This window comes from Molothrus aeneus, unplaced genomic scaffold (assembly GCF_037042795.1).
Source record: "Molothrus aeneus isolate 106 unplaced genomic scaffold, BPBGC_Maene_1.0 scaffold_35, whole genome shotgun sequence".
NCBI lineage: Eukaryota > Metazoa > Chordata > Aves > Passeriformes > Icteridae > Molothrus > Molothrus aeneus.
This window is the reverse complement of record NW_027099016.1, coordinates 1,488,434-1,509,947: the sequence shown is the minus strand read 5'-3', so window position 1 is coordinate 1,509,947 and position 21,514 is coordinate 1,488,434. Positions and strand designations below refer to the sequence as shown.

Below are 21,514 nucleotides of genomic sequence, written 5' to 3'. Positions count from 1 at the left end.
TCCCCATTGGATGATCCCCAGTGACCCCCGTTGGGCAGAGCCCTGGTTATGCCCATTCTGGGTGACCCTTGTTGGGTGGGGGGAAGGTGTTGGAGAAATTTATTTCCCCTCTCCTTGTGCTGCTGTGATTTGATTGGTAATAAATTCCCTCCCTGTGCCCAGGCTGGGCCTGTGATGCCCATTTTGGTGTTGGATGAGGGATCTCTCCCTGTCTTATCCCAACCCAGGAACTCTTGGTTAAATTTTCTCTGCCCTGTGCAGCTGTGGGAGGCAGGGACAGAGTGGCTTTGGTGGGTGGCTGACATCAGGCAGCATCACCCAGGCCATGGGCACCCCTGAGACCCCAGTGTGGTGGTGCATTGCCCCCTCCTCCTTTCCAGGCTGCAGTGTGATCTGAGAAATGCTTGTTAGGTCTTGTCCTTGGAAACGGCACCTGGGTTTTGCTCTTTCCAAACTTATCAGAAACACTGTCTGCTCCCAGGAACTGCTAAAAGGTTCCTGTTTTCCTTATGACCAGCCTTGGAAAATATTCCTGTCTTGGTTTGGAAAGACAGGTATCTGCTTAAGGAAGGCAGGAGCCTCCCCTGAAATGGAAAATGTAAACCTCCTCCCTCTGAATTGTTATGAATTTGAAATTAAGGGGGCTCGCAGGCAAATATATGGGAGCAGGGATAAGAGTTCTTTATTAGGGAAAAAATACAAGGACAAAATAAACAATGCAGTAAATCCAACCAACACTGCCAGAGTCAGAACACAACCTGACATCCTGTTGTTCAGGGTGTTGGTAGCAGTCCAAGTGGAAATGTGCCTGCAGTCCTCCTGGAGTAGCAGATACGGTTTTGTTGGAGCAGTGGTCCTGTAGAAAGGGTGAAGTCTTCCTCTGAATATCCAGTGGAAGAGGCAGCTGTTTCCTCTGGGGATCCAGTGGAGAAAGCCATGCTGGTGTTCCAGAATCTCAAGATTATATCTGGGTAGCAATGCTTGGCTCCTCTCTCTGGGCTCACATCTCCCAGTGGGATGCTGTAGATCTTATCTGCCATGCAGTGACATTCAACAGCCTATTAACAACAGATGTCTCCCCTGAGGGAGGATTGGTTGTGGAAAAGATAAGGAAAACAGAAGACAACTGCCATTCAGATGGCAAATAGAAAACATCTTGCTTGGCAGTCAGGACATTACCCACCCCTTATTCTATTTCCATCTGCATCACAATGAAACCTTACACAGAGTTCTCACTTAAGACTAGGTTTCCCTGTGGTCCACAATGGCTTTCTCCATCTTTCTGCATTACCCATCAAGTGTAACCAGGTCCTTGAGCAAAAACAATTCCACAGATGGGTTTGTCTTTGCCTGAGGTGGGATTAATCCAAACAGTCTTCCCTAAAATGCCTTTCATATGTACCACAGGAACTTTATCTCCCTCCACTGTGTGCAGGGGTTCAGACTGGGCAGGACCAGCTCGATTTATGGACCCTCTGGTGTTGACCATCCAGGTGGCTTTTGCTAAGTTCATTTCCCAATTTCTAAAAGTCCCCCCACTGAGTGCCTTAAGGGTAGTTTTAAGTAGTCCATTGCACCCATCAACTTTCCCAGCAGTTGGTGCATGATAGAGGATATGGTATATCCATTCAATACTATGTTCCCTGGCCCAGCTGTTAAAGCCATTCTTGAAATGGGTCCCGTTGTCTGACTCAATCCTCTCAGGGGTACCATGCCTCCAAAGGACCTGGTTTTCAAGGCCCAGGATGGTGTTCCAGGCATTAGCATGAGACACAGGGTAGGTTTCCAACCATCCAGTCATGGCTTCCACCATGGTCAGCAGGTAGCGCTTGCCCTTGCGTGTCTGGGGCAGTGGGATGGAGTCAATCTGCCAGGCCTCCCCATACTTGTACTTGGACCACCGCCCACCATACCATAGGGGCTTCACTCGCTTGGCCTGCTTGAGGGCAGCACACGTCTCACAGTCATGGATAACCTGTGAAATACTGTCCATGGTTAAATCCACCCCTCGGTCTCGTGCCCACTTATAGGTGGCATCTCTGCCCTGATGGCCTGAGGCATCATGGGCCCATCGAGCTAGGAACAACTCCCCCTTATGTTGCCAATCTAAGTCTATCTTCGACACCTCTATTTTTGCAGCCTGGTCTACCTGCTCATTGTTTCAGTGTTCCTCATTAGCTCTACTCTTGGGAACATGAGCATCTACATGGTGGACTTTCACAGGTAGCCTCCCTACCCTGGTAGCGATGTCTTTCCACTCATCAGCAGCCCAAATTGGTTTTCCTCTACGCTGCCAGTTGGACTCTTTCCACCTCTCCAGCCATCCCCACAGAGCATTGGCTACCATCTATGAATCAGTATAAAGGTAGAGTTTTGGCCACTTCTCTCTTTCAGCAATGTCCAGGGCCAGCTGAACAGCTTTGAGTTCAGCAAGTTGACTTGATTCACCTTCTCCTTCAGTGGCCTCTGCAACCTGTCGTGTGGGGCTCCATACGGCTGCTTTCCACTTATAGTTCATCCCTACAATGCGACAGGAACCGTCAGTGAAAAGAGCATAGCGCGTTTCCTCTGGGGGCAGTTGGTCATAGGGAGGAGCTTCCTCAGCTCATGTCACTGGTTCTTGTTCCTCTTCATCAGTGAGACCAAAGTTCTCACCTTCTGGCCAGTTTGTAATTATTGCCAAAATCCCAGGGTGATTCAGTTTCCAATATGGGCGCACTGTGTGATGAGAGCAATCCATTTACTCCATGTGGTGTCAGTGGCGTGGTGGGAGGTGGGAACCTTTCCTTTAAACATCCACCCCAGTACTGGTAGTTGGAGTGCCAGGAGGAGTTGCGCTTTTGTGCCAATCACCTCTGAGGCAGCCTGGACTCCTTCATAGGCAGCCAAGATTTTCCTCTCTGTGGAAGTGTAGTTGGCTTTGGATCTTCTGTAACTTCTGCTCTAGAAGTTGGTTGGCCTCGAGTCTCCCCAGGCATCTTCTGCCAAAGGCTCCAGGACACACCATTGTTCCCGGCTACAGAGCAGAGCACGTTCTGCACCTCTGGTCCTGTCCTGACTGGGCCAAGGGCTACAGCATGAGTGATCTTCTGCTTGATCTGTGCAAAGGCTTGTTGCTGCTCAGGGCCCCAGGGGAAATCGTTCTTCTTGCGGGTGACCAGGTAGAGAGGGCTCACAGTCTGACTGTACTCGGGAATGTGCATTCTCCAAAAACCTATCGCGTCTAGGAGAGCTTGTGTTTCCTTCTTGCTGGTTGGTGGAGACATTGCTGTGATCTTGTTGATGACCTCAGTGGGAATCTGACACCATCCATCTTGCCACTTTACTCCAGGAACTGGATCTTTTGGGTGGGTCCCTTGATTTTGCTCTTCTTGATAGCGAAGCCGGCTTCCAGCAGAATCTGGATGATCCTCTCTCCTTTCTCAAACACTTCCATCGCTGTGTTCCCCCACACAATGATGCCGTTGATGTACTGCAAGTTCTCTGGAGCCTCACCCTTTTCCAGTGCACTCTGGATCAGTCCATGGCAGATGATGGGGCTGTGCTTCCACCCCTGGGGCAGTCGGTTCCAGGTGTACTGCACGCCCCTCCAGGTGAAAGCAAACTGAGGCCTGCATTCTGCTGCCAGAGGAATGGAGAAGAGCACCTTAGCATTGTCAATGGTGGCGTACCCCTTTGCTGCCTTGGACTCCAGCTCGTACTGGAGTTCCAGCATGTCCAGCACAGCAGCACTCAGTGGTGGAGTCACTTCATTCAAGCCACGATAGTCCACAGTCAATCTCTCAAGCCACGATAGTCCACAGTCAATCTCCATTCTCTGTCAGACTTGCACACAGGCCAGATGGGACTGTTGAAGGGTGAGTGGGTTTTGCTGACCACCCCTTGGCTCTCCAGCTCACAGATCATTTTGTGCATGGGGATCGCAGCATCCCAATTTGTCCGATACTGCCGGTGGTGCACTGTCGAGGTGGCAATTGCACTCGTTGCTCTTCCACCTTCAGAAGTCCTATTGCAGATGGGTTTTCTGATAGTCCAGGCAAGGTGTTCAACTGCTTCATGTTCTCTGCCTCTACAGCAGCTATTCCAAAAGCTCACTTGAGTCTTTCTGGGTCTTTGTAAAGCCATTCCAGAGGAAGTCTATGCCCAGAACACACAGGGCCTCTGGGCCAGTCACAATAGGATGTTTCTGCCCCTCTTTCCCAGTCAGGCTCACCTCGGCTTCCAACACAGTCAATCCCCGTCACCCTGGCAATGGAAACAGGTTCTGCACCCACATGTCCCGATGGTATTAGAGTACACTGCACACCAGTATCAACTAAGGCATCATATTTTTGTGGATTTGGTGTGCCAGGCCATCAGATCCACACCGTCTAAAAGAGCCAGTTTTCCCATGCCTCTTCCTGGCTACAGACAGGGCCCCCCTAATCCTGTTTATTATTTCTTTCCTGGGCACGCATGCTAGAGATTCTCTCCTTCAAGGAGATCTGATAGATCATACCCAGCAGCTTGGTCATGGGAGGTTGAGGCTACCTTCACTTTACTGGAGTTCCCTTGATGAGTGTTTCCCTCGGTGAGTTGATGCACCCGTGCTGCCAGGACAGAAGTGGGTTTTCCATCCCACCTTCCCATGTCTTCCCCATGGTCATGCAGGGAGAACCACACGTCAGCCCCTGGGGTGTACCCTCTCTGTCTAGCTGGGGAATATTGGGCTCTGACTTTGGGGCTGTGACTTGCACTGGTGCCATATGGGAACTGTTGCTCCTCGCTGTGGTGGTGTTCGCAGGGGTCCCAGGATGAGGGAAGAGACGAGAATGTTGACTCCACAGAAGTCAGGCGGCTTGATTTATTATTTTATGATATATATTATATTAAAACTATACTAAAAGAATAGAAGAAAGGATTTCATCAGAAGGCTAGCTAAGAATAGAAAAAGAATGAGTAACAAAGGCTTGTGACTGACCAAGACAGTCCAGACAGCTGGACTGTGATTGGCCAGTAATTAGAAATAACCACATGAGACCAATCACAGATCCACCTGTTAATTCCACAGCAGCAGATAATTATTTGTGGAGAGCTTTGTGGATAATTGGCTAGCTGAGAAAGGCCACTTCGATGTGTTGGATAAGGATAGGGGAAACAAGCTGGGGATTAAGTAACCAGTGTCCAATCACTGACAGAGGTCATGGTGACCTTCGCTGAAACAGGAAGATGGGGGAGAAAATCGCTTGCCAGAAAATGAAGATAGCCTAGGTAGAGTAGCTATAAGAATGCAAACATAGAAACAAAATAATCATTAGAGCATAGAAGTAGGTGTGGTTGATCTAAGTGTGCTTTAACCAATAATGAGCTCAGCTTTTGCAATATGTATAAGCTTCATTAACACCAATATAAATATGTGTGAGCTATCAATAAACTTTGGGATTTGCTGTTCACGCATATTGTGTGAGGCAATTCTTCCACCGTTCACGACAATTATTGTTTACATTTTGTTCCTGAGGCCTCTCGGCTCCTCAGGAGGAAAAAATCCTAAGGAAAGGATTTTTCATAAAATATGTCTGTGACACCTCACCCCTCCCTCATCTCCTTCATCTCCTCTTTGAGATTTTTAATCACAGCAGAGACATGAGCCAGCATTGGGCCATTGATCATACTCTCATCTTTCTAAGCTTGTTGGCGACAGAGCCCACTGTCTCTTGGTTGGTATCTGCATCAATCATTGCAATGAAGGTGGTGTATTGAGATGGCCCCAGATTTGCCAGGCTCCACAACATTTACCCTGTGCACCTGACCTTGTCAGGGTCATTTTCATGCTGTCCATCCCTCCCAAAGAGTACCTCCAATGCTGCCACTTCTCTCAGCTGTTGGATCCCTTCCTCAAAGGCCTTCCAGCACATTCTATGGTGGTGCTCCTGCATGCTCTCCCTGTGGACAAACCTCTCTCTGACACTCATTAAAAGCCGCTCCTAGAGGGAAGGGGACCCTGGCTCCCTTACAAAAATCTGATTGATACCTGAGTCCTGGGTTGAGGGTCCCAAATTTCTTGCCTCACCACCATCCAGTTGCACACCTGTACTTATAAGGTCCCAGACCCAAAGTAGCCAGGTTGTATAAGTCTCATATCCCCATCATACAATGTCTTTGTGCAGATTTTGGAGATTTTCGTACGTCAGGGACTCGGTGACGATCTCAACCTCTGGGTCTCCTGAGGGTTGTGAGGGCCCTCCCTTATCTGGGTGCCCTGCTTTCATCTTAGATCTCCTTGTTTCCACAGGAGTAACTGCTGCTGGCTGTGTCTGCCTTTGCAGTTCAGCTGGAACCTGGACAGTTGTAACATCTGTGGGTTCCACTGCTGCACTATTAGACTCTACCTCTTCGAGGCACTGGGAGGGCTTCTCATGAGCTTGGGAAATGTGCTCCTTCAGCATTTGGCTCACCTCGTTTATCTCCTTCACCAGAACCCCCATCCAATCTGGGTAGTTTATAGCTGAGGTGGGCTGTGGGGCAGGGCCAGGCTCTGGGGCAGCATCCCTTGTCTTTGGGGTAGGTGTCAGGGTGGTTATCCAAGTTAATCTTCTCTTATCTCTAAATGCTAAACAGAACAAGCCTTCCAGCAACACCAGCCACTGTATGATATCATTAGTATTTAGAGTGGATCTGAACCCTTCAAAAACTGGTAGAGCAGACCCAAAGAGATGGCTAAAGGGTTGGGAGAAGATTTCGCCCGGTGTCGTTTCCTCACAGCAGGTGCTATTATTAACGTAACCCCAAAAACATACAGTTAGGGTGTGATAGCTGTGAATCCATGTGCCTGCTTTCCAGAGGAAGTTAAAAATCCATGAATTCCTCCCCTTATTCACCCATAAAACAAACTGGATAACAGCCACAGTAGTCTTGGTTATAGGACCCATGTTTAGATAAGGGCCTGCAAATGGGAGAAATGTAGCCACAACCACATGCCACCCAAACCAAGGTAAGCTGGACCACATGATGACAGCTTAACAAGGTTTCTGTAGCAGCGTACAAAAATTAGATTACTCAAGAACTGTTATTTCCTTTTTATTTCTGTGCCCTCGAGCCTCACGTTAAGCACCAAAATCTGTCTTGGTTTGGAAAGACAGGAGTCTCCTAAGGAAGGCAGGAGCCTCCCCTGAAATGGAGAATGTAAACCCCCTCCTTCCAAATTGCTATAAATTTTAAATTAAGGGGCCCTCGGGCAAAAAATATGGGAGCAGGGATAACAGTTCTTTAGTAGGGAAGAAAATAAAAGGATAAAATAAACAATGCAATAAACTAAAACAACACTGACAGAGTCAGAACACAACCTGACACCCTGTGGGTCAGGGTATTGGTAGCAGTCCAATTGGAATCGTGGCTGCAGCCCTCCTAGAGTGTCAGGTGGGTTCTGTTGGAGCAGGGATCCTGTAGAAGAGTGTAGTCTTCCTCTGAAGATCTAGGGGAAGAGAGCAGCTGTTTCCTCTGGGAAATCCAGTGGAGAAAGCCATGCTGGTGTTCCAGAAACTCAAGATTATATCCAGGTAGGAATGCTTGGCTCTCCCCTCTGGGTGGAGCATCTCACACTGGGATGCTGTAGTTCTTATCAGTTGTGCAGTGACATTCAATAGCCTGTTATCAACGGATGTCTCCCCAGTTGTGGAAGAGATAAGGAAAACTGCCTACTTAACAGAAGACAACTGCCATACAGGTGGCAAATAGAATACAATTTGCTTGACAATCCAGGACATTGCCCCAAGCAGAATTTATTGCCCCAAGCAGGATAATTTCACACCAGAACTGAAGCATTGTGAATGTTTGTGGTTATTGGCTTTAAAACACTGGGACATGGAAAAGGGGAAATGGATCTGTTACCAAGAGCTGCGAGGTGGGTGGGAGCAGTGGGATGAGCTCTGCTGGCAGCTCTCAGCTTTCCCAGGAAGAGGGAAGGGGCCGGATCCAGTCCCATGGGTCCCTCAGGTAGTGATTACTACCAGATGAGAGAGGGTCACAGTGTCACCCTGTCCCTGTCCCCATTCCACAGGATGGACCTGGCTGGATCCCCTTGGGAGAGGGAGCTGCTCCAGAATCCTACCTGACCCCACCCCAATCCTGCTCCATCCATCTATCCCACTTGATCGTGCCCCAGTCCTGTCCCAGTCCTGCTCCATTGATCCCACCTGATCCTGCTCCATCCATTCTACCCAATCCTGCACTGGAATCCCTCCCTGATCCCACTCCATCACTCCTGCCCCAATCCTGCTCCATCCATCCCTTCTGATACTGCTCCAGAATCCAGCTCCAATCCCACTTTACAATTCCACCTGATCCCACTCTAGACCCCTGCCCTGATCCAAAATCCTTCCCCAATCCCAGTCTGTCCATCCTGCCCCAATCTCCCTCTGGAATCCCACCCTGATCCCATGCAGTGGAGCCATTCATTCCCATGTCTTTTCCTGCAGAGAGAGAAGATCCATGAGATTCCAGCATGGATCACACACTGGGATTAACCCCAGGATCCATCCTGGGATCCACACAGAGGGGATCCAGAGCTGGATCCGCCATTGGAACTCACCGGCTGCCGGGTTGTATCCATTCCTGTCCCTCCTCCCTGTGGAAACAAAGTGGGATCAGCATCGGTGTCACAGGATTCCCAGAACGGTGCTGGGTGGATCCGTGTCCCTTCCCGACCGCCATCCCGTGTGTTACCAGATTGGAGCTTCCAGACACCGAATCTGATGAGGACAACGATGAGGATGAGGATGGCAGCGATGACAGACACAGCGACCACCACGGAGAGATGGGATAGTGAGGAGGGGGAGGGGAATCCCCATTTAGGAATTCCAAATTCCCAATCCCCACATTCCCAGCCTCACCCCAAGCGAAGATCCCGGGCTCTGGCATTCCGGGATGCTCCACCCTGCACCGGTACTGCTCCCGCTCCTCCGGCAGCGCCTCGATCCTGGCCCAGGTGTGGAAGGTGCCATCGCTGTTGGGAACGATCCCGCCCCACTCCGTCTCCTGATCCAAGGTTTCACCCCCCTTCATCCAGCTGACTGCGATTGTGTTGGGGTAGAATCCGTACGCATGGCAGGACAGGATCAGCGTCCTGTGTTCCTCTCTTCTGGACACGTGGACATCAGGGGGCTCTGGAATGGGATAATGGTGAGGGACATCCATGGAATGGTGAGGGACATCCCATTGGAACGGGACTGGGGTGAGTTCTACCTATGGAATTCCCACTGGAATAGGATGAGAGTGACATCTGCCCATGGAATTCCCAGTGGAATGGGATTGGGGTGAGATCTGCCCACAGAATTCCCACTGGAATGGGATCAGGGTGAGATCTGACCATGGAATTCCCAGTGGAATGGGATTGGGATGAGATCTGACCATAGAATTCCCACTGGAAATACTGTGTTCCCAAGTCCTCCATTCCCAAATCCCTCACAGGAATTCTTCTCCCACCTTTGCACTCCAGCTCCTTCTGCCCATATCTGATGTGCCTCTGGAGCCATTTTGGGCAGATGTGGTTCAGATAATTTGTCCACATCTCAACCCCGTTCAATTCCTGTTCCCAGCGTCTCCTGGTGATCTCAGCAGCGCCGTCGGCCGGCACGAATCTCCTGAATCCCAGGTCAAAGGAGATATGATCCCACCCATCGTAGCCAATCTGGTGGGATCCACGGACACTCCCATCGGACAGGAAGTCACAGCCATAAACTGTCAACCTTGTGTGGAGACCTCAACCTTGTGTGGAGACCTGGGGGGATTGTACCCACAGAGACCCCTGGAATTGTGTCCCAGCCCCACAGAGCCCCATTCCAGCCCTTTGGAGCCGCAGAGTCTGATGGAGACCCACAGAGCCTCATCCCAGCCCCTTGGAGCCCCATGGATCCACATCCCAACCCCATGGAAGTCAACCCAACAGATCCCATCCCAGCTCCACAGATCCCAGCCCCATGGATGCAATCCCAGCCCCATGGATCACAAGATATTCCATCCCAGTCTAATGGATCCCCATTGCAGCCCCTTGGAGCCCTATGAATCCACATCTGACACCTATAGATCCCATCCCAGCCCCATGGATGCTCACCCCAGCCCTACAGACCCCACTCCAGCCCCACAGATCCCATCCCAGCCCCACGGATCCCCATCCTAACCCCACAAATCCCCATCTCAGCCCTACAGTTCCCATTCCAGCCCCATAGATCCCATTCCAGCCCTATGGATCACAAGCTATCCTATCCCAGTCTAATGGATCTCCATTTTCAGCCCCTTGGAGCCCTGTGAATCCACATCCAAGATCTACAGATCCCATCCCAGCCCCATAGATCTGTACCCAAGTCCCACAGATCCCATTCCAGCCCCACAGATCCCATCCCAGCCCCATGGATTCATATCCCAGCCCCACAGATCCCATCCCAGCCCTATGGATTCATATCCCAGCCCCATGGATCCCATCCCAGCTCAACAGATCCCATCCCAGCCCCATGGATCCATATCCCAACCCATGGATCACAAAATATCCCATCCCAGCTTAATGGATCCCCATTTCAGTCCCTTGGAGTCCTGTGAATCCACACTGGGGATCTACAGTTCCCATCCCAGCCCCACGAATCCACATCCCACCCCCATGGATTCCAACCCAAGTGCACAGATCCCATCCCAGCTCCATGAATGACAAGCTATCCCATCCCAGTCTAATGGATCCCCATCTCAGCCCCATCGATCCCCATCTCAGCGCTACAGTTCCCATTCCAGCCCCACAGATCCCATCCCAACGCCATGGATCCCAACCCAGCCCCATGGATCTCATCCCAGCCCCATGGATCCATATCCCAACCTGTGGATCACAAAATATCCCATTCCAACCTAATGGATCCCCATTTCAGCCACTTAGAGCCCTGTGAATCCACATCTGAGACCTATAGATCCCATTCCAGCCCCATGGATCCAATCCCCAGCCCTACAGTTCCCATTCAAGCCCCACAGATCCCATCCCAGCCCCATGGATCCCAGCCCTACAGATCCCATTCCAGCCCTATGGATCCCTGTTCCAGTCCCACAGCTCCCCTCACTCATCGCTGCTCTGGTTGTACCGCTCACGCAGTATCTTCAGGTTCCTGACATCACTGTGCTGGTTCCTCACATTGGTCTGGGTCCCCATATCCAATATTCTGGCTTGACTCCATCCTTTATCCACTGCATCAGCGGCACTTTCCGGCCCCGCTCGCTGTCGTAGTGCACGAAGGGGATCCCATCCAGGTACCCAATGGACATGAACTGGGGGATCCCCGGGCTGGGCTCTGACACCACCACGTGCAGGTAACGCAGGGAGTGGAGAACTGGGGGGACACGGAGATTTGGGGGGATTGAGGAGATTATGGATCAATGAAAGGGGAACTGGGAGAGCTGGGAAGGGGTTTGGGGATCCTGGGGCCAAGGAAAGGGTGTGCAGGGTGGGAGAGGTGGGATGGACAGGAAAGGGCCTGCAGGGGGTCCTGGTGTCTAGGAATGGGGGCTCAGGGGGTTCCAGGGTTATGGAAAGGGGGAGAGGAGGTACAGGGACTGGGAAAGTGGCATGGGGGTTCCAGGGGATGCATATGCCCAGGAAAGGGGATCCAGGGGTCCCCAGTGCCAAGGAATGAGGGGTCACAGGGTGGGGAGACCTGGGAATAGGAATCTGGGGGTCCTTGATGCAGAGAAATGGGGGGGCGGGGGACTGAGAAAAGAAGGAATGGAAGTCCAGGGGTCTCAGGATCAAGGAAAAGAGGGGTCTGGGGACTGGGGAAGGCAGGATGGATGGGAAAGGGGTTGCAGGGGGGAATTGGTACTGGATAAGGGGGTGCAGGGGGGTCCCAGTGCCCAGAACTGAAAATTCAGGGGGGTCCTGGGGCCCAGAATCCCCCCAGGGACCCTCCTGGACATCCTGAGACACCTCCCCCCGCAGGACGAGCAGGTCCCGGTGCCGGGGAAGAGGGTACAGGGGGGTCTCGGTGCCCGGACATGGGCGCCCAGGAATGGGGGCTCAGTGGATTCTGATGCCTGGGAATGGCAGTTCGGGAGGGTTTTCCTGTCCAGGAATGGGGTTCAGGGGCTGGCGAAGGGGGTTGAGAGGGGTCAGTAGACTCAAAATTGGGGTACAGGGGGGTTCCCCTGCCCAGGAATGGAAGTCTAGGGCGTTCCCGGTGGCCGGAAATGGAACTTCAGGAGTTTCCCCGTTTCGGGGTTCCCACTCACCTTTGGTCGCGCCCCCCGGGTCCCCCAGGAGCCCCAGGAGCAGCCCCAGAGCCAGCGCTGGAGCCATGGCGCTGCTCCGCTGCGGCCCCGCCCACAGCCCTGGCCCCGCCCCAAGGAAAAGCGGGGGCTGGGGTGTCTGAGATGGGGGAGGGCCAGGAAAGGGGGTGCAGGGGGGTCCCTGTGCCTGAGAATGGAGGGTTTGGGAGGGTTCCAGTCCTGGATATGGGGGTGCACGGGGGTCCTGGTGCAGCAGAATGGGGGGGTCAAGGACTCCCAGTGCTGTATAAGGGGATGCAGTGGGGTCCCGGTGCCCAGAAATGGGGGTTCAGGGGGGTTTCCATGCCCGGGATTTGGGGTTCAGGGGGTTCCAGGCTCCAGATAAGGGGGTGCAGGGGTTATCGGGGCTGGGGAAGGGGGTACAGGGAGGCTCCCAGTGCCCCGAAATGAGCGTTCAAGGCGGTCTCTGTGCCCAGGAAGGGGGGTTCGCCTGGAAATGGAAGTTCGGGGGTCCCGGTGCCCAGGAATTGCGGTTCAGGGGGGTCCCGGTGCCGGGGCAGTCCCCGGTCCCCGGGCGGGTCCCGGTGCCGCAGCTTGGGAGACGCGAAAGTGACCGGGGCAGCGCGGGGAGGGAGAGGGGACAGAGCAAACCCTGGGAATTCCCCTGAACCCCCCCGGGACCTGCCAGGACATCCCCGCAGGACGCACAGGGGGTGGAGAACTGGGGGCACGCAGAGATTGGGCGGTCTGGGGGCGTCCGAGGGCTGGGAAGCAGAACCGGGAGAGCCGGGAAGGGTCCAAGGTTCCAGGAAGGGACTGTGAGAGGCGGGCTGGGGGATCCAGGGGGTCCCTGAGCCCAGAAAAGGGGTCCAGGAGTCTCCATTGTTCAGGGAAGTGGGGTCTGGGAGCTGGGAAAGGCAGAAAAGGGGGTTCAGGGGGTCCCTGGGTCACGGAAAGGGGGCTCTGGGGCTGGGAGAGGCGGGCGGATCCCGGGGACGCAGCTTGGGTGTGTCAGGATCCGTCCTTATGAATGGGTTTCGTGATGGTTTGTGGATTGATCTTAGGGTGCAAAAGAACTGACACGGTACAAGGGGGTTTGCAGTGACAATCAAAACAAATGCACCTTTATTGAAATAACCACAGCAAAAATGCCTTGGGAAGGAATCAGGGAAAAAAGGAAAAAATAAGGGAAAAGAGGGAGGAAAAAGAATGGGTATATAGCTACCAAACGTCAAACTGCCAAGTCCCTCCATGTCCAGCCCATGGAGTTCACCAGGCCGCGTCCAGGGAGATCTCAGAGGCGCAGTTCATCTGGACCCCAATTACACTCTTTTTTGATGGGGGAAGGGGGGATGGATTTTGCAACCAAATCAAAGGTAGTTTACTGTATCTTCAGGGGGAAAGAATGGTGTTTGGAAAGGGGTACACACAGTCCATGTTTGGCAGTAGGTGAGAGCCATTGTTTTCGTGGTTGACTGCCTGCACCTGCAACATCCATCTTGCTTTGGGCAGCTTTCCTTCCCCCGCCACTGCACACCTCTCCCGGGTTGGGGGTTTCAGTCCCAGTCTCTGGAAGAAGGTGAGAGGGGGCCTTCGCACATAGGGATTTCATGTCTCGGTCTCTTGATGAAGAGGCTTCTTACATCTCGGTTTGTCTGTCATGGTGGTTATGAACGAGCGAGAGGCATCTTCTTTGGGGGGAACTACCCTAAAGCCTAGGAGAAGTTCAGCCAGGCCGAGAGGTGGGGAGAATTCCAGAGCTATTGTGCAAAAGGGCAAAATGCCCTTTGAGCTCAGGGTAGCATATAGCAAATGCACCTGTGAAAACAATAATTGAGCAACACTCTCAGGTCTCAGGCATATGACTTTCCCCTACAGGATCAGAAACTTCAGACAGGAGGGGTCTTTTTTTCAGTGCCCCCCGCAATGACGATCGTGAGGCAGATGAGGGATATTTCAGACAGACTCTCACACGACCCCGTGACTCACAATTGTCTTGAGGGATCTTTATCAGCAGCGCTCTAGAGTATCATTGATGAGTCTTCAGGACTGGCCGTACGTTGGTAGTATAACCCGGAAAAATAGGGACAGTATGACAGAGAGAAGAAAGAGAGAGAGAGAGAGAAAAAGGAGGAAAAGAAAGGATAGGAAAAAGAGGGGGAAAAGGGAGACAATAAACAAACATAATTAATATTGATTATAACAGTATTATTTTCATAACAATTTTCAAAATGGTTAATTGTTGCAGTGTGATGTAATACTCTGTTTCAGCTATCCCAGTTCCTCCCTCAGGTGTGCCAACAACCTCTCCCTTCCCCTCCCCCTTGCCCCCTTGCTAAGTGCTGTCTGTCAAGCTTAACATTCCAGCAAGGGCATCATCTGATTGGCAAAGTTCAAAAGATGCTTCTCAGCCCTGGCAACATTGGGCTATCCAGGTGTCACTTGTCCCCTGAGACTTCCCCCCTCCCACCTGGTTGGTGCCATACCTACCCCTTCCCTCCCCCTCTCCCCGGGCTTAAAATACACAGCGACCACGTGGTTCTGAGTTCTGTTGGAGCTGTTGCAACAGTCAGAGGTCTGTGACTTAGGAATAAAGCTCTGGATCAAAACCTCCAGCAGGACCCGTCTCCTTTTACCTTCACCATCGCCTAAAGTCTTTCCACCAGAGGTAAACCTGAGTTCCTGCTTGCCTGGACTTGTCCCAAGCGCCAGCTTCAATACCCAGCTAGCCAGGGGTGTCTCTGGGGTGAGACCACCAGAGCTGCCACCTTTGGTCCAGCAGCAAGGCCAGACGACCCCAGGCACATTCCATCCGGCAATATTGGGAATTAACCCTAATAGTTAATTAATTAAAATAGTATTATTTTTGTAACAATTTTCAAATGGTTGAAACAAATAACAAATAATCAAAAGCAAAACAATAAACAAATCATAATATAAGCATTAACTTTAAAATTATTTTCTAAAACAATTCACTAAAAATTGAAAGTAATTCTCACAAAATCATAAACGGGAATCAAGGATTGCTCTAAAACGCAAATGCTTAATTTGTAATTGCCTTGTGTCAATTGACTTGGGGATGTCCACAGTGTAGAGGACATCAGCCAAGTTGTGTGCATTGACTATAGACATCAATCTTGTCAGCCGTTTCATCATCCTCCAATTCATAACGAATGGGACTGATGACAAGATAAAACCAAGCACAATTAGAATCAAAAGGGTAACGATGGGTTGACACACACTGTTCAGGACACTCGTGGCAGTAGGTGACCACCCAAAGAGGGTATCCCACCACCTGTGCTCGGCATCTTTCTTTACCCTCTCCATAACACAGTGTATCTGTCTCACATTATGATGAACAGTCACCAGGTCTTCTGTCCGTTTTTCTTTATCTTTTTGAGGATTTCTACCAAGGCTTGATGGAGCAGCACTTGACTTACCAAAGTGAGGTTCATCCTGATAGGAGTAGGCATCAGTTTGTGAATCAGTGTGTAGTTGGATTGCAATGGGTAGTGAGAGGTAACTGGAGCTTCATAAAAGAAATCACATCCTGTAATCCTGGTAAAGTTACAAGCACAAACATTTGAATAATTTTTAGTATCTACTACAATATTCTCTATGAATACAAAATCACAAGCAGTTCTGAAGCATGCACATCTATTGCCTATGTATGTAAGGACTGTTTCAGAAGTCTCATTAGGATGAATTTCAAAATGACAGATATTTTGCTCTGTGTCTAAACAAATGTCTTGAGCTATGATTGCATTGCTTTCACAGATGAACCCTTGTTGTTCTCGGACAATACAAGATTCTAAATTAACAGTTTGCCATTTCTCACCCATTTGACGGGCCCATTCCTGATGCTCATAAGGATAGAGAACAGCTCCATCATCATTCAGCCCTAATGCAAGCATAGGAAATATCAAATGCACTGAGGCATTACGTATGGTTAACACAAAAGCCATGGCTGTGTTTGTAATGGGATTGTAAGTTAAATTCACTAAGTTCCACCAGGATTGGAATTCTCTTTCAAAATCAGTGGCACTGTCCCAAATTATTTTCCCAATTTCAGTAGGAAAAGTGCCTTCTTCACCTTCTCTTATCATTGAGGCAGCAACTGACTGCATCCACAATTGTGCCTGGATACAGCTGAGAGCCAAAAAATGTTGTTTTGTGTAGCACCGAGTGCATCATTTACCAATTTGTGGTCATTTACATTTACCTTTTCCCAATTTGGCAAAATGTTTGATAGCAGCCACTGGTGTGTTCCTAAAGCCAATGACTGCAGTGGTGGTTGTAATTTGGTCAAATCTCTAGTTGTAGCAGCCAATTTTATTCATTAATACTTCTGAATCAATACTCTTTAGAATTCCCAATCCTGTTCCCACAACACCGGTTATGTCTCTTAGCGTCCGTCTTTTAAAAGAGTTCCGCTTTTGCAACCAGGTCATCCAACCCTCAAAGGAAGTTTGCAAAAAAGGCGAACAGGCCGGCTGAATTTCTGAGACATTATTTTGCATCAGCAATTTGACTTGTTTAAGAGACCATGCTGGATTGAACAGTATTTGTTGTTGTCCTGTTTTCCTAATTATATCTGGTCCATTTTCAAAGATTCTTGTGCTAAGAATAAGCGGTGGTTGGGCTGGAGTGGTGGTGGTGCAAATTGTAACAAGTTGGGCTATAGCATTTACTATAAACTTAAAATGTAGGCCCTACAGGCCTTCATTTTTTGGACCAAAGACAAACCACTTCTATGGTTTGTGCCAATGTAAAATTGTGCCAACAATCCTGTAAGCTTGGGTGTGTACAAACCTTTTCATGCTTATTTGTTTGATCTGTCAAAACACCGATTGAGGTTGTGTTACTCTGGGTAGTTCCGTTAATCATTGGGATCCTGTACTAATTTTTTTCCCCACTATCCCTTGAAGCTGCCAGGTTTTTTGGTTTTCCCATTCCTGCCTAGTGTATATCTGATTTTCATGCATAATGACAGTTGATAGTTTTAAATCCTTCACATTTCCTGTGGATCCGGAAAAATGAACAAAAGCCTGGGACCAAGGCCATTCAGTATCAAGTTGACTAAGGGTGCTCTCAGTCCTTTCTACCCACTGGGGTGTGACTACTGTACTCAGTGTGGACTTTGTTATAGTGTTTATCTTAAATTTGTAAACCAGGCCTTTTAAACTTTATGGATTTGTCAAGTTATTTTGCCAACAGCGTGTCACATAAGTTGGTTTGGCTAAAGTAAAATTATGCCAGCAAGCAGTAGATTCATTTCTACAATCCTTTGTAATTACATTGTTGGTTCTGGGGCCTAAAGTGTAGTTAGCAACGTATTCCTGCCAGCAGCACAGAGTGAGGGGAATTTGTTTGGTACACTCCCACTTTGTCGTAGGACACAGTTCTGTTGTAGGGATGTGCAAATAGTTTTTTCCATCTGGTTCTAAAAAATTTCCAGGAACTGTAATGGAGGTGGCTTTCTCATAGAGAGATCCTTCCACTTTTCTGCACGCTACCACAATCGACTCACCAATTGTTCCAGTTAGGGTTCTAGTCCAGTCCTTCTGATCCCATCCCCACTCACTTGGGCGATATATCTCAGAGTCATGCAGCACTATAGGCTCTAGGTTCAGGTGGCGACCCTTGGGATATGATCCTAGAACATTAGTGTGATGGATGGTAGCTTCAGACCACGACCACTCAGCAGGATTCTGTCCACGGAATTGTGGTAGGATGCAGAAAAGTATCACCAGTGTTATCATGGTTCAGATGATCCTCATGTCCCTCAGTGTTCTTCTGTAAAAGTAAACACAACAGAATCCTGCCACTAAGGGACAGAAAAAGTTAGAATGATGGAATTATCCAGTGTGTATTTATCCGATGCTCTCTCCCTAGAGCATCAGAGGCTACCCATGCATGTTTATTCAGAGGGGTTTTTAGCACTAGTGGTAGTTCCCCTACAGTAGGGAGGTCCACCAGAACAGGTTGTCCAGGGTAATGTGCTGGAATCTTGAAATCAGCTGGTCTCCCTAGAGAGGCAATTATGCTTGGAGCTATGGGGCAAAAGGCAGTGATTTTGGGACACCCATTTACTCCCCATCTGTCATTCACACTTTTCACAGCTTCCCATAACCGAACATCCCAATTTCCCTCCTCTGGTTTCAAAAGTCATTCCAAAAGACCATTGGTCTTTTCCACGATCCCGTTAGCCTGAGGGTAGTAAGGGGTGTGAAAAGTCCATTTAATTCCTTCATTTTTTGCCAAATCCTGTACAATTCTAGCAGTGAAGTGGGACCCATTATCAGATTGAATTTCCTGTGGTTTTGGGAAAATTCCAAACCATCCCTGCAATGCTTTAACAGTATTATCTCCTGTAGCTCTTTTAAAAGCATTGGCCTGGACCATCCCAGATACAATTTCTACTCCTACCAGCACAAAGTGTTTAACTCCTGACTTCTTAAAGGGTCCAATATAGTCTACCTGCCACGCGTCCCATAAGCCTTTACCCTTCCTGAAATGCAGAGGGTCATCTTCCAAAGGATGTCTCTCCAGTCTCCAGTCTGCGATTGCTCACAGGCTGATACGCATGTTTTACACCTTTCCTTGGTGACAGGCCAACGCTGGGCCAGAGCTTCCTTGTACAAATCTTTCGCACCTGTGTGCTGTCTCTTTACATGCAGCCATTCTAATAGTTGATCCCAGTCCTCTGTAATTTGTTCCTTTTCAGGGGACTTAGTCTTGCTAAACCATCAGCTTTATTGTTCCACTCTCCTGCTGGATTTCCATCTGTCTGATGAAAGGCTGCCCACCCCAACAAAGTTCCCTTGGCTTGTGTTGTTCAAAATTTCTTGCCACTTTTCCTTTTGCCATACTGGAATTCTGTTAACTTCCCAATAATTTTTCTGCAAAAAGGAAGCCACTCAGTACATCCTTTATACACAGCATAGGAGTCCGTGTAGATGCAGACAGGAGAGGTATTCTGTACCTCCTGTTGGAAAGCACTCCAAACAGCTCTCAGCTCCCCAACCTGAGCACTGCCTTCTCCCTCGGTAATGATTCGTTCACCAGAGGAAATGTGGAGGGCTGCTGCCCTGTATCTCCACACCTTCCCCTCCCGTTTAGCAGAGGCATCAGGGAACCAAGAATTTGCTGATTGTTTGGTGGAGAAAGGAGGGGATACTTTAATTACAGAGGCAGGTTTGTCATGGCTGCTGCCCAAATTCTCAGTTTCTTGGATCGCTAAATTTTTTACAGCATCTTCTGTTATTGAGAAAATGTTACAGTAATGTTCAATCTGAGCATACCAGTTTGCAACTGAGGCCCTTTGGGCCACCGTGTTGGGGGCGGGGAGGGAGGTCCCAGTAGTGACTGTCTTAATAACTTTGAAAGGGCCTCTCAAGGCAACTGGTTGTTGTCGTGCAATTTTTTCCACTTCTATGAAAGCTAAGCTAACCACAAACAATCCTTTTTCCCAGGTAGTGTATCTTTTCTCAGCATCTTTGAAACCATGGGAATGGAAACCAGGAGGCCGCATCGGACCCTCAGGACCCTGCTGCCAAATGTGTACTGACAGCCCTGAGGAGGCAAATCCCCATTCCAGCTGAAAGGGATCTGTGGGATGGACAGGGTCCAGTGCTTGGTGAGCTGTTGCTTCAAAAATCAGCAATTGCAATGCTTCCTCCTGAGAAGGAGTCCAATCCCATTTCACCCCTTTCCTCAGCAAGTCATAAAGGGGCCTGGCAATTATTGAAAGATCTGGAATGTGTTTTCTCCAGAGTACTAATAATCCTAGAGCTTGCAGGAGATCTTTCCTGGATTCAGGCATTTTGATCTGATCTAAAGAGGTTAGGATATCAGGTGGAATACATGTCATACCTCCTTTCCAGCAAATTCCCAAAAACTTCTCTTCCTGAGAAGGCTTTTGAATTTTCTCTGGGGGAATTTGCAAACCAAGACTTTCTAAATGGGAGATTATTTTTTGTTGGGTATCTCCCACTGCTTCTATTTAATCTCCTCCCACAAGGATATCATCATGTATTGATAAACAGCTACAGGATCAGGTTTGGGTATTTTTTCTAATTCCTGGGCTAAAGTAGGGTGGGCCAAAGTGGGGGAGTGTTTGTAGCCTTGGGGAAGCCTAGTGAAAGTGTATTGCTGTCCTTCCCATGTGAAGGCAAATCGGTCCATATCTTCTGGCTGTATCATAAAAAACATGTCTTTGACATCTATAGTTGCCATGATTGAGTGAGCTTTTTCTTGAATTGATGTCATTAATTCAGCCAAATTTGGGACCGCTGCTGTAAGAGGGTCTGTGTTGGCATTAAGCCTGCAGAAGTCTACTGTCAGCCTCCACTTCTCATTGGGTTTCCAAACTGGCCACACTGGCAAGTTGAAAAGAGAATGGGTATTGACTATCACCCCTTGGTCTCACAAGTCCTGTATAACTGGTTTGATGCCCTCTTTGGCACCAGAATGTAGAGGGTATTGTTTTACATGAGTAATTTTGCTAGACAGTGAGGAGGATGCAGCTTGGAGCAGTCTAATGTTAAGACGTGGCACACCAAATGACCACAGGAATCCCTCAGAATCTTCCCACTGCCTCCCAGCAAGAATATCCATCCCTAATTGTTTGGAATATCCCCAATTACCATTTTGAGAACTAATTCATTCTCCTCTGTTGTTATAGAGCACAACACAGTACAATAATACATGACTCCATCAAAAGGGTGCAAGAGAGAAATTTATTAAACCAACATAGCTTTTATAGTACTTCCAGATATTTACACCCATCTAACACATATACAGTGCCCATTGGCCATAAAAGAGAAACAAAGTTCCCAGCAGGCGACCAGGGAGCCGCGACACTCTGGGAGCCAGCCAGAGTCCATATCTCCCAACTTTCTCTCCTTCCTCTGGTCTCCATGGTAATGACCTTGGTGTTCCTTCAGGAGAGATATGGGGCTTCTCCTTATCTTCAGGAGGCCCTGACAGCTCACAAGGACAGCACAGAATGTCTTTCCTACACTCCTCTCCATGGAGCGTGAGTTTTATTAAGGCCACATTCATAGATTCTGTAGTTCCTAGGATGTTTAAAACACAACATTATTTCTTTGTTGGAACAATTCTACACTTCTGGGCATCCTTTTTGTTAGTGCAGAGATTTGTGCCCCAGTGTCAATCAGAAAGGTTACAAGTGCCTGTTTGAGGCCTGTGATAGCTGTGATCAATATATCTCCTGATTTATGTTTAGTGAGCATTCTCAGATCCATCCATGCTCCAGCCC

General features: G+C 49.3%; 3 pseudogenes; 1 reads left to right on the top strand and 2 right to left on the bottom strand.

Annotated features, from left to right (window-relative positions):
* The window catches only part of LOC136570612 (zinc finger protein 208-like), a 625,335-nt pseudogene that overhangs the window by 254,701 nt on the left and 349,120 nt on the right, over window positions 1-21,514 (top strand).
* The window catches only part of LOC136570620 (zinc finger protein 850-like), an 80,935-nt pseudogene that overhangs the window by 27,712 nt on the left and 31,709 nt on the right, over window positions 1-21,514 (bottom strand).
* LOC136570551 (class I histocompatibility antigen, F10 alpha chain-like) lies at window positions 6,126-12,310 on the bottom strand (annotated as a pseudogene).